This window comes from Myripristis murdjan, chromosome 17 (assembly GCF_902150065.1).
Source record: "Myripristis murdjan chromosome 17, fMyrMur1.1, whole genome shotgun sequence".
NCBI lineage: Eukaryota > Metazoa > Chordata > Actinopteri > Holocentriformes > Holocentridae > Myripristis > Myripristis murdjan.
Window position 1 is genome coordinate 27045589 of NC_043996.1, and position 13638 is coordinate 27059226.

At 41.6% G+C, this 13638-nt stretch overlaps 1 protein-coding gene across 1 annotated transcript in view; it reads right to left on the reverse strand.

Moving 5' to 3' along the window:
* Positions 1–13311, reverse strand: part of LOC115375120 (integrin beta-1-like) — a 29234-nt gene extending 15923 nt beyond the window's left edge. Inside the window, exon 1 of the mRNA XM_030074448.1 lies at positions 13011–13311. The gene's annotated coding sequence lies outside the window, so the exon portion shown is untranslated. The remainder of the gene's footprint in view (positions 1–13010) is intronic.
* Positions 13312–13638: the final 327 nt, after the last annotated feature.

The following is a 13638-nucleotide window of genomic DNA, read 5'->3' on the forward strand; positions in this document are numbered from 1 at the left end:
AATCCAGCATCACTGATCTGACCTTTAAATATATCATTTTACTAATCACATATATAGTTTTCTGGTAATTAAAAAATATGCTCCTTTCAAGTTCTTCCCCCCTGATTTTCTAGAAATTTCTATATGATTTTTTTTTTAATGCATGGTATTTTTTTGTTTATGAAAAATATTGTTTTATTTTCAGGTGTTTCTTCCTTCCTAATTTTTACAAATGTTCCCTGTCATTTTTTTTTTTTTTGTTACTAATTTGCCAATCACCTTTTCAACACATGGTTTTGAATAAAATCAAATGAATATGCACAGATTTCACATGCAGACAAATAGCGGTGCGGTGACATTTAACCAGAAAATGAAACCAGAAAAAAGAAAATGTTAACATCATCATTCATGTTTTCTGCACTACAACAAATTCTAGTGAATGAAATCACAATGAATTTAAAGTTTTTATTGAACTAGGTCAGTGATTTTTTTTTTTTCGTAAGTGGAGATTTTCAGTCTAAGAATTACAATTCAGCATGACAACACCTTGGACGCTGCCTCTGTGGTGGGCCGACATTCCTATCAAGCTAGGTCTGAGCAGGCAAACCTCCAGCCGGGGCCACAGCTCCATAACAGAGGAGAGAACAGAGGTAGGTGTATTCGCGTTTGTGTGTCTGTGTGTGTCTGTGCGTTCCCATATTTGGTCAGACAGTTTCATGCCTCCCCCTCAGTCTTTGCCATTCCCCGCAACCCCGATGACACACTTCCTGACTGCCTGCCCAAGCCGCAAAATTAGAAGCTCAGACCAGATCTCTCTCTCTTTCTCTTTCTCTCTCTCTCCCTCTCTCTCTCTGTCCCAGTAAGATACACAAAGCAAGTACAGCAGAGATGACGGCAGCTCCGCCAACAGCTGAGAGATGACTCAAAAGACATTTTCCCTCGTTGCACGATAAAATGTTTGACTCATTTTATGATCTTTCATAAGTGTCAGTGGATAAAGAGGTCATTTTAAGTTACACTGCACAAGATCACTGCTAATTCAAGATAATGTATCAGCCGAAACTGTTTACCTCACGTGTGTCTGCAGAGGTCCTAGCAGAAACTCATACATCAGTTCTAACTGTGGCTCGGACAAACCACCGCAGCACTGGGGGTGAGAGGCCTCTACAGTGCAACCACATCCTGTGAAGCAAGAAGTAATGGCAAACTTCCATTTGAGTTTCCCCATGAGCTTTGCTGATAGCAATCACACTGCCTGTGTAGGGGTGACCTCACAAAAAAAAAAAGCGAGGGAACCAGGAAAGACAAAATCCTAACAGATCTAACAGAAGAACACCGGAAAACTCTATCTACTGTATCTCAAGAAATAGTTCCCAATGAAACTCTTTGCCCCTAAGAGCTGTGGATTATGCTGTTAAAAGCTGTTGCTGCTGAATTTTTACATGTAAATTTCTGATGATTTGAGCTCATGGCAGATCGGAAACCAAATCACACAGAAACTATCGGCGATACCAAAGGTAACCGTAACATACGTTGTTTTGCATTTCGGCTGAACTGTTCCTGATGTATAATCGGACAGAATTGTGGGATGGAAAAAAAAAATCTGCCCAATCTTGGAAGTTGCAAGACAAAAATCATGCCCCACAGTTACAGTGATTGAAGGAGTTTCTGCCTTTCACGTCCCTTTGTGGGACTTTTCTGTAGTTAAAAGGTATGCCAAAGTTTCATCAAGTGAGACGCTTCACAAAATTCAACCCAACACCAACTGCAAACACTCTCCACACCAGCGAGGCTCCTCCCCAACATTCCTGCAGACCAGCTTTGTTTACAGCTCTGGGGTTCATCTTGCACAGAGCGGCAAATTGCGGGGAGTTGACAGATTGTGAAGCATTCAGGGTCTTCCCTCCCAGTGCAATAGGGAGGTGCTGGTAATTTTGGCAATCATCTTGGGGGAGGATAATTTTGGAAACAGGCCTAAACTGTATGTAAAAAACCTCCTGATGTTGAGCTGCAGCCCCTTTCACATGACGGATGACAAAAGAAGCGTGTCTGCTTCTCTTTATTTATATCTCCTCCTTTGTGACTGGAAGAGATATAATTAGGGAAATCAATAAGGGATAATGGCTTTTTCCTGGATTTGTTTTTGCACATGCGTTAAAGTTTGTGTTAAAGACAAAAGCTGAAGTTGACAGCTGGCCTGGTGTTTGCTCATTTTGCATTCAAAGCCTAGTTGAACTGAATTTTCATCGCCTTTCATTTCTACAACGGCTGCAACCCTGAAATGACCGTTAAGACATGGAAACATCACTGGTTCAACACAGACAGCATTGCTTCCACCCAGTCACCTACTTGACTGATAACAGCTGATAGCAGATTGGGCCAGACACACATAGTCAGCCAAATCCATAACAGAATGTGGCAAAACTGCTTCAAGGAACTGTGAAACCTGATAAAAAAAAAAAAAAGGCCAACTGGACAATGAATGTGCCACATTCAGCAGAAAGAGCAAAGTCAAAACAAGCGTCTCAGTCAGTGAGTTTCAATGAACAAGGACGTCTGCTAGTCTGGACTACATTCATATCAATGAGCCCTTTCACGCGTGGGATATGTAACTGCTGGGTCAACTCTGCCAGCAAAGGTGGCAGATCTGAGTTGTTCACGTAACACAGTTTCCTCAAAGAGAGTGGCAGAGCTAGAAATAGGACAAATTTATTCATTTCCTAAGGTTGTTTTTTTTTTTTTGTACGTACGTTAACATTCCAGGTATCCACATGCAAAAAGAAGAGAGAAGGGCTTCCAAGGGCCACAGGATATAAAAACAAAAAATGCACCAGCCTGCAAGCACCTTTCACAAAGTGAAATATTTATTCGAGCACTTACAGCACCAAAAACAACAAAAAAGTGCACGAAAGGAACAATGAATCATCTTGTTCATCGCTGCCTTTCATGCATTTTGTTGTTTCTGGCACTCTATGAACATTTGTGCAAGATGCTTCCAATCTTCTTTTTTACATCATTGATTGTGATTTTTTAAAATTACTGCCAGGGGTGCCACGGTCCAAGGAAGTTGATTATATTGCTGAAAAATGCATTGTTCACCATCCTGATAGCTGCCAGATAATCTCTTCTTATGCCTGCATGCTGAGAAGACCTTGTACTTTTGGGTTCACCACCTTTAAGCTTAAAGCATAAAGGTGGTGTAGCTATTTTAGTAACTGCATGAAGAATGCGGGGGAAAAATTTGTACAATATAGTCATAGCAGAAACCCCATGTAGACTTTACTATGCTAATAATTTAGCAGATCAACGGAAAACTACTACCATCTCTCTCTTCTTACCCTTCAAGTTTCAGACCACTCATCACAGCCAACAAGAAGAACTTTACAGAGACTCGGAGCAAATGTACGCCTCTGGGGTTTTTGAAGATGAAGACCCTGTCACACACAGATAGAAGAGGCATAATTCATTCCTGATTGATCCACTACTGTGATGGTTTTGCTCTGATAATTTAGAACACCTACAGAAATACTAAACGCTGACACGGCAAACTCCAAAAGCTGAGTTGCCAGGATTTTGAGATCATCATTTGTGCAACAGCTAAACAGCACAAAGGTTTTTAAAGTGGGCTCTGGGGAAACACAAAGGACCTTGAGGGGCTGCCAGGGGGTCCACAGCAAAAATGAGGAAGGGTTACATTTCAAAATCATTTAATTTACTAGAAACTATTACAAAAATGAAAAAGCTTGAATTGTGTGTACGTACAGTATGTGTTTTGGAAAACGATCTTGTGAATTGATCCTTGGGAATCCGTTTTCAATATGATTAGCAGGTCTTGTAATGCTCTGATTTTGATCTGCTGCATGAGGCATAGAGCTGGAGTGGCCTGTCCCACGACACAGATGGGAAAATTAGTTGACGACGTACGGGAAACCATGACACAACCTGGCTGGCAGCCAAGACATGACCAGTCGAGGGGGGATATCAGGTTTAAAAAAATGCTGTGAATCAGTCACGGGAAACTGCCAGTGAGTTTAAGATGTAACTCAAGTCCACATCACTATTAGGAACGGCTTTGGCAAATGACCGAAGAGAAGCATGATGAAAGATGACAACTGTTCAAGTGAAAAAAGATTGTTTAAAAGTCTGTCATTTGCTGTTAGGGCATCTCTTATACAAAATCTCACTTCTCTGTTAAAAAGTACAACTTTCGACTCCACCTCCTTTCGAAACTCGACCTCTCTCTCTGACTAACTTTCTGTCCCGCCTGACTCTCATTCTGTAACAAATTGCTTGTCAGGCAGAAACTATGGACTATGAGTTAGTCAAAATGACAGACTGGTGAGCCTAATATTTAGAGTAGCAGGAATAAACTCGGTTCCCAATCATGACTTTGTATGGTCAAGTTGGGGAAGACAGAGACAGCGCGTGCTTTGTGTGTGTGGCTCTGAATGTCACCACGATAATTACTCATTTACACTGCTAACTCCATTGCAACAGACCCTTCTTTTACTTTGATGATAGCCCAAGCTGATCATGCTTTTCAAATCAAGAGCATAGAGATGTATAAAGTACAGTTACTGGAAGAAAACCCTGGGTTTACCAGCTCCCAAATATGATGCAGGGAACCAACCTTCCATGAATAATTTAGGTATAAAGTTCCTGCAGGTTAATTTTTCTGTAGCAAACTAAATTACAAAGTAGGTCTGCAAAAGTTCCAATTCCCCATTTTTTCTAAATTAAATTCTGATGTCAGGCATTGTAATGGGTGAAAAATCTTCATACAGGAAGTGAAGAACCAAAACTAATGAGAGAATGCAACATTAGTAATTACTTGATCGATAGATATAAGCTAAATATCAACTAAAATGAGATACTAAAAGATACTGGAATGGATGCTGCCTTTGTGGTTTTATTAGTGACACTCCAATCTCAACTGGCCTATGCCATATGGTTTGTAATGGTGTGGTAAGGTAACTGTACATTTAATAAAGTTCATAACTATGCTAATCAAAGAATCAATCCTGAGTCCTCAAATCATTTACTTCTTTTTCACCGTCTCACCTTTTAGATCAAGCCCTGGTTTAGCTCAGTATTCTGGATATGGACACACCTTGCTAAAAATCAGTTTCATAGCAGAGTTTTCAACGCAAGGAGCGGGAATAACTCACAGGCCCAGACAAATGTTTTTATCAGGAATTTTTCCCAACAGCTGCGGGGGAGGACCGGCTGTAACTCAATGCTGCAGAGACGCTTGTTCCACTCCGCCGCTTCGGGCAGGTCAGAGGCGTTTGATTCAATCTGCAGTCTGAGAGCACGCCTTGGGGACCCGAGGCACGCTCTCTGTGATGTAAATTCAGCATGCATTCCTCTAGTAGCCTTGCAAAGAATTGAGCCCCTGTGTGACGTCTCCGCATGCAAACTGTACCTCAGAGTGACACAGTTTTAGTAGAGTTTCTGTACTGAGACAACAGTGGAAAATGGCTTCAACAAATCATGTGCAAATGGACACGGCTATTTGAGAAAGGAAATGTTGAGGAAAGGCTGAATTACTCAAGTATCGAAATTCAAAATATCTAAAACAGGCATCTGCACTTGTCCTGAAATGCCTTGTCTAGTCTAATTTACAGAAGGGATGCAAGTAAGACTAGAGACTGCTAGACTTGGCCGATATGAGCTTTAAAAAGCATTTTTCTTGTTGATATTTGGTTAACCATGAAACTGGTGCTTGTGTCACCATTTGATCACCTCAAGACAGGCCTGTCTGTGAGGCAAGCAGAGACAGGCCTGTTTCTGTTGTGCCTGTATTCCTGTTTGCCTAAAGTTGTATTGCTAATTTACAGACCAAATATTTTATTTGCATGTGATCAAGAAAATTTCTCTGAGAAAATTCAACAACCAGCACAAGCTTCTCCCCCTCATGGTGCCCTTTACACAAACACACTTTTAAGCAGGCAGAGGTGGGAATAAATAACCTGACTTCCTATAGTTCCAGACAACATGACTAAGACTATTAGCTGGCAATCTGCTCAACATAATTATGACTTGTCTCAGCTACCAACAATGTCTGCTAGGCTGCTGGTTTCCAAAGTGGGACCCAGGGACCCCCAAAGGTCCTTGGAGGGGCTTGTAGAAGTCTCAGGAAAATGATTAACTTTTAATATCGCTGTCACTTCATTCAGCAGCACACAGCACAATTAGAGAGTTTGTAAAAATGACTGTTTTGATCATCATTTTATTTTCCACTCTTGCTGTTCCATCTACAGTATAAGCACTTTCTGTACTAAACAAAGTCTGCCAACAAAATGGATCTCAAATGGGGCTGCCTTCGACAAAATCTTCAGAAACCACGGCCTTTATATGCATCTGTGCAAGGACCTGTGTAACCAACTATGGAAATCATTTTGGAGGAAACAGATTACTTTTGCACCTAAAAGAGCACTGGGATTTTCCCCAATGGTGGCTTTGGTGGCACAAAGCAAGAGTTGAACATGAGGGCACTGAGTCAGTCTGGGCAAATGTGTTTTACTATTAGCCCCGCTGTCAAAAACTTCCCCTGTTTACTGATAGTGTTGAAGTGCCTTATTGACAGGAATTAAGTAAGAAAACACACTAAGCAAAGTCTGGGAGGAAGAGAAAGACTTCTTCTGTCAGAGGGTAAAAAGATCGTTCCCAAACGGTGTAAATGGGGCCCCTCAAGGACCTTTAAGAGGGCTGCATTGGGGACCCATGACTGGTGATTCGTGCATCCAGGTTCTGTGTAGATGAGTGAACTGGGGTTAGTTTGAAAGAGTGCTCAGTGGCTGTTATAACATATATATAGTCAAAATCTTGATTTTACAATTCAGATGTTTTTTTGCATTGATTCAAAACATAAATTAAAATTAATCGAATTAACCAATTTATCATTCACCCCTTATGTAACACTATTAAATCAAATATAACCACAAAAATATCCTCAGATTGCTGGTCTTCCTAACTCTTGGCATGTCCCTGCAACCCATATGCTTTCGACAGACTGGCCGAATGTTTGCTTAAGGTGGAGCAGAGCATATCTGTGGATGTTTGGTAATCCTTAACAAAGTCCCGGTTTAGACTGAGGAAGACCATAGTCCAACACAGAATAATGTTCCACCAAATGTCTACATTTATGGTATATGTTGTGTGGTCACAACACACCTGACTTCATAATCATAACTTACATGAGACATAAACCATGAGGTTGTTCAAATGCAACACTTGTATACAGGATTGCATAATATGGGAAAAACTGACTTTTTCTGCAATATGAATAGCAAAATTTCACCATAAACAGCACATGTTGCTCATGTACAGATATACTATTAACAATCATCATTTTCATCTTTTGGGTACTTTAGAAGCCTACTGTCTTTTAACTAAACAAAAAAATCCTTCTACTTCAACCGCTTTTGGTTCAGCCCTCTGCCACCCCTCCAGAAATCAGATTGGACTCATCCACTCGGTTTCACGTCAGCAACTCGGCCACTGGTTTGGACAACATATGTTTATTAATAAACTTTAACATGCAATCAACTTTTTCTAGCGATGTTCAAATGTATGCTTAATCTGCATGATGAAACCAGCAGACTAACTTTTAATCAGCACCAGGACGGGGTATCGCTGTTAACAGGAATACATTCACTCAAAAGCCACTTTGCATCACTAAATGCCTGCCTGCAGCATCCAGGAGACATTATCTGTGAGAGTAGCCAGGTCTCATGCATGTTTACAGGCAGGTATCACACAGGATCTGCAGCACAGAGATCAGTTCGCTATGTGCTGTGGTGAGGGTGTGGACTGGATCAGTTTATCAAATAACTAAAACAGCCAGTGCTCATTTTCAAGTTGTGGTCAGTGGCTAGTGGGTGCCATCACTGTGCATGCAGAGCCTCTGTGTCACTATCAAAAAACCATGTGTATCCAAGAACCCTTAAATCAAGCAAAATTATTTATTATCACATGCACTTTTCTTGTAGATTAGTCTTGAATAATAATAGTTTTCCTTCTGTATCAAGCAAAAAAAAGTTGTAGCATGACATCCTTGAGTTAATTCTCATCACTTGACATTGTGCATCCTTCAATGTGACTGTTGCACATGTGCACATTACAATGTCAATGCCTCAACAATACACAGCCCTAGAGTTAACTTTGTTTAACATCTCTCCGACCCTAGTCAAATTATCTTATGGCAGGAAGTACAAAATGCATTTCTTGCAGGATATACTTCACTGATGCACAACTTCCTCCGATGTTGGGGGCTGGTAGCAAAACATTACAGGTGTACCAACAGAGGAAGTGAACATCTACAGCTGCCTCGTTCCTGATTTTCAGTCAAAATGAAGGGCATACATAACATGTGTTGTATGTTTTACAAGGCTTCACACTGCTGACTGTGAATCTTGTGCAAGCTGAGGCTGGTAATTATGGCTTGAAGCAAACAAAGTTCTGAAAAAAGAACACCAACAAAATCCTTTTTTCTAGTTAGTACTGGTGTGAAATAGTTGTACAGAAACACAGCAAAACAAACTGTAATTAATTAGTTATTGCTTGCCAGTTCGCATGCAAGTTGTCTACAGATCAGAAACGTAAGGCTGAAAATACCCACCATGCTCTTATTGCACAAAACACCACAAGTGTATTTGGTTTCGCAGAGCTCTGTCTCATGTGAACGGTGGTTAACCACGGTAGGCATCCTCAACCACGCAGGGCAACACAATTCTATTTTCCCATGAAAAAGAGAAGTACACACTGGCCAGCTTCCACATCTGAAAATGTGCATGTGAAGCAGCATCCATGCTGCATGCATCTTTCCTTGGATGAATTAAGGTTGGGAAAAAAAAAATCGTAACACATTCATTTTGTACGTCCACTCAAGCTGCATTAGCAAGCTTGTTTATAGTCCGTCATAAGAGTCTGTCAAGGAAGACTGCATGCTATTGGTTGCTTCTTATATTACAAACGCAATAATTCGGCTCAACCCAGCTCATTTTATAATGGCAGTAAATAGAGGCTACGTTACCCTGGATACCAATATCAGCTGCATGGCTAAATTGAGAATATAATTAAAGAGGATAAAGACAGGCATGCCAGCCTAGTTTGGGAAAACTGGTGGAGTCACATCTTATTAAAGGGGCTTCTCATATTAGACTTTGTTGCGGCAAGCAGTCCACAACAATATCACACAAGCTCGCTCACCACAAATAAGATTTGCTGAACTGGCACAATAACATTATAAACACATCTTGTGCTGCATGTAGTTTGCCACTGGTCATTAATTTTCCGTACCCAATTATTCCTAAAGACGTCTGAGCTGCTGAAATGCGCCATATCCCAGCACGCATTGGGCGGCCATTAGGGAAGCCTGCAATTAAACTGACAAATTCAGGGGTGATAAAGACCAAACTGTGCTCAAGAAGAGCTGATCAATGTCTGTGGTTACACCTGGGATTTTAATATTTCATTAGATTACATCTGCATCAACACTTGTGTCCAAAATGGCTTTCATGTGCCTCCTGTGGCTACGCAGAATTCATATTGCAGTGTGAATCTGAAAAGGTGTTTGTGCACCCTAACTTGTCATTTAATGCATCCTCGTGTGATCAGATGATAAAAGTCACACTGAAATACCAAAAGTAGCCAAAGAGGCTCCATGAGCAACAGGGAAAATGAAAAGTGGTATTAAGAACAAGTAAGCATTGTTCATGCTGGGTGGGTCAGCTGGTAGTCCATAAAATGAGATGGGTGCCCATCCCCCCGCCTCTCTTTGCCACCCGGCCGGCCAACCAGCCAGCCGGTCTCCACCTGCTGTTGAAAGTCACAGTCCACTCTGTCCATTAGGTCCCTTAACAGCTCAGCAGGACACCGCATCCATTTCCTTAATTAAACTATAGCCAGCCTGTCCTCTGTTTTCCTTAATGGGCTGTGTGGATGGATCAGGAAGATCACCTCACTTCTGACTGCAAATGCAGCGTGTTCAAAGGAAACCCAACCTAAACACAGGAATGTATGCTGAGATTTGATACTGAGCTTTAGCCATGTCCCACCATCCTGTCCGTCTCTTTAGCCTGTGGTTTTGTCTGTTTGAGACCAGACAACAGAAAAGGAAATAAGTGATTTATGCTGACAAATGTTATCTTGTGCAGCTTAAAATGAGTTTCAATTGCTATATCACCAACATTAACTAGTCTAATGAGTGCCATCAGACCAGAACCACAATATCTAAACCTGGTTTTTGAAAACTGTCCAGTAACAAAAAGGCTTAAGTTGTGTGCTAAGCAAATGTAAGGGTTAAAATCCTCCTGCTGTTGTGTTCGGAGCTCATCTGTCATGTGGGGCTGGGGGAGATCCCAATCTGCAACCCTCCTCAGAGGGATGAGATAACACATTCCATACTAACAAGTACCATACCATGTCCTGGAAAAAAATGCATAACTGCAATTAAGGTGTTTTTCCATTTCTTAGCTGAGGTCAGACGTTTAGGCTACACGGCCATTTAGGTGTTGAGTGAGTTTCACGACCCTTCCTGCAGTGGGAGCTTGTTAAAATTTCTGTCACATGGGGCCGGGATGGATACCAAATTTCAAAATAAACCTGGGAATCCTCTGTATTTGCTTTAAAACCCAGTACTTACAACACCAGATGACAGGACTGGTTAGTTGTAGACACCCCACTATGAGACTTCAAATTGATTGACGGATTGATTTGCAAAGCACTTTGAAATTTGATTTTCTTGTTCTTCTGCTGTATTGATTCCCTCAATTGTTTCGGTATAGTCAAATTTTAATATCTATCACTTGCCTTAATCTCTGGGATTAGCTCATAATGCCTCTCTGTTTGTTGTCTGAATATTTTTTGGAACGCCTGACTTAAGTGTACTGGTCTGTTTATTAGATTTATGGAATTTTTTTTTCCCTGTGCTCATATGTCTCTTGGAAAAGACTTTGATCTCGGTGAAACTACCTGAAGAAAGAGAAGGATTTAAATCAATCAGAGCATACACACCCTGTGCCCTACTGAAGACGACATCCTGTCAAAGCTTGAGTTTCTGGTAAATATCCGACCAATAACATGAACATGCAGTTTTCGTCCGCTGCATCTCGTCTAGCCGTTTGACAGTTTTCGGGCGTTTTCTGTGATGACTTCTGAATATTTACCACCAGTTCAGGTCTCGCTAGACACTCCCTCCTACATACCGCACCTTCCCTCCCGTGTTCCTTCGCTCTGCTTATCACTGCTACTCTGTCATCCATGACTCATGTCTGGCTCACCGGGGACCGGGCTTGCTGTTGAGTAACGCTGACAACAGCGAGGGGACTGACCACTCACACTGCACCGGACACTCCTAGCCAACCCGCGCACCATTGTGCTCAAACACCAAAACAATGTAACTAAGGGAAGTGACTCAAGTTGAGCGTTGCGGGCGGCTCTGGCAAGACATCTTCCATCCAGCCTGCGATTACAAAACCCTGGCGTATGCTGTGCCCGTCTATGTGATCTTTCTACTTTGTCCAAGATCAAAGACACATGTGACTTCACACTTCGATACGGCGCTGTTGCTATGTCATTACTATGTAGTCTACACGGCACGCCAAGCCCATGATTAAACCGAGCCATTTTAGCCCCCCTGTCACTAAATTAGGCCTTGCGGCAAGAACATGGTGAGCGTGGATTACTACTTTCACGCACTTTGACAAATCATTCCCAGCAACAGGACAGCTTCTTCTTAAGACTTCGGCAGAGGAAAAAACAAGCCCCGGGGCTAGGTTTCTTACAGGAATAACACAAGGTAGGCATGACCTGTCTTGTCAGGCCTACATACTCCACAGCTGAATGTCCTGAATCAGAACTGTGGGCAAGGCTGAACAAGAGCCTCTGGTTAACCAATCTGGCTTGTTGGAAAGAGCCGTGATCTTCCTGTGTCCTTAACCACAGTTTACACAGTCCATGATGCAGTTTGACCAGACTGGGCTCCAAGCTGTGGTCTTAATCAAGACGTTCTATACAAACCTAACTTCATTCACATTTTGTGATTTTTGCCTTTCAAAGGGATGTCACTTAGGTCTTCCTCTGTATGTAGACTCTTGGTAACTGAATCTGAAGCTTTTTGGAGGGTGTCAATAAAAAAAGGAAATGCTCCTCTTCATCTACATAGACACATCAAACAATGTGTGACTTCCTGGTGAATCTTGAAATAAGTCTGGACGGACAATTACACCTAAATCTTGTAATTCTCACCCTCCAAAACTGTCACCCTGCCTTGAAAGGCTTTTAAAGAGCAGAATGATTCACCGACTGAGTCCAATTCCTCTGGTAAAACACCCAAGTACTCATTCTCTCAAGTTGTAAATATAAATAAAAATAAATAAATATATAAAACCCCTCTATAAAGGAACAACTCAAATCCTACAGTGTATTTCACAAGGATGCTATACGAATATCACAGCAAATGCTTAAACATCTATCCTAACAGACACCAAGAGACATCATTTGGTGTGAGGCGGCTTATATTCACACTTTAAAGACACAAAAAGTGGATTAAAGTCCCTTGAGGAATATGATAGTGATTTTTCAATCCCAAACCAAGTAATTACCCTGAACTATTTATAAATCAGGAAGAATCCCACCCATACTGCCCTCTTTGGCCACACAAAGCAGCTCTATGGCCTAGTTAGTACAAAGCTGGAAAGGAGAGTTTTCAGAGGGAGGTTGAAAGAAAAAAAAAAAAAAACACACACACACACATTTATGACCTTGAAATGCACCGACAACTCAACAGATTAGAGCCACAGTTGTTTAAAAAAACACCAGTGAACGGGCTCGGATGAATAAAACAGGCTGTCTTTGTACCACTGTAAGATAATCCACACCCAAACTTTGCTTTCGCCCCGAAGAAACGCATTCCTCCTTCTTTTTTTTTTTCTTTCTTTCCTCCTCCTCTCGTCGTTCACGTTGTGGTTTCAGTCGCCCTTTAAAACGTCAATGAAAGCGGATGGAAAAAAAACGACAAAACTCACCTTGTTCGCTGCAAATATGTCGTCTTTTCCTTGCGGATTCAGGGAAACATCGCCCACCGAGTATCCTCTTTTTCAAGAAATAAAAACGATGGCACTGAGGCGAGGACCTAACACACTAATATTTCAGCCTTTTTTACCTAATTAAAAAAAAAGAAACGCACCCGTACTGGTAAATACGTCACGTTTCCACTTAAAACCGAGGTTATCTTATTATTAAAATACTAAAAAAAATAATAATAATCAGTTAAAGGGCGACGGGTCCGGCTCGGTGGAGCACGTTACAGCCGCCGCTTGTGTCTCTGTTTTTTTCTTCCCCAACGTTCAACATACCTCCTCTTATCAAGACCCGCCCACACCGGAAGTGCTGCGGCTCGTCGGGAGCAACGGAACAAGCACACACACCGGAGGGTCGTGAACCCGTCCGCGACCCCGCGCCGGACCGTTGACCCACTTTCACTCGCACACGCGCAGCAGCAGCACGCGCACACACCGGTAAAGAAGGCGCATTAAAAAAAAAAAAAAAAAAAAAAATGCGATACTTTTAGATAGATTTGAGCATTAGTATTGTAGTTATATTGGTAATAACACTATGAAATATAAATAAATGTCATTACAGTATTTTATGATT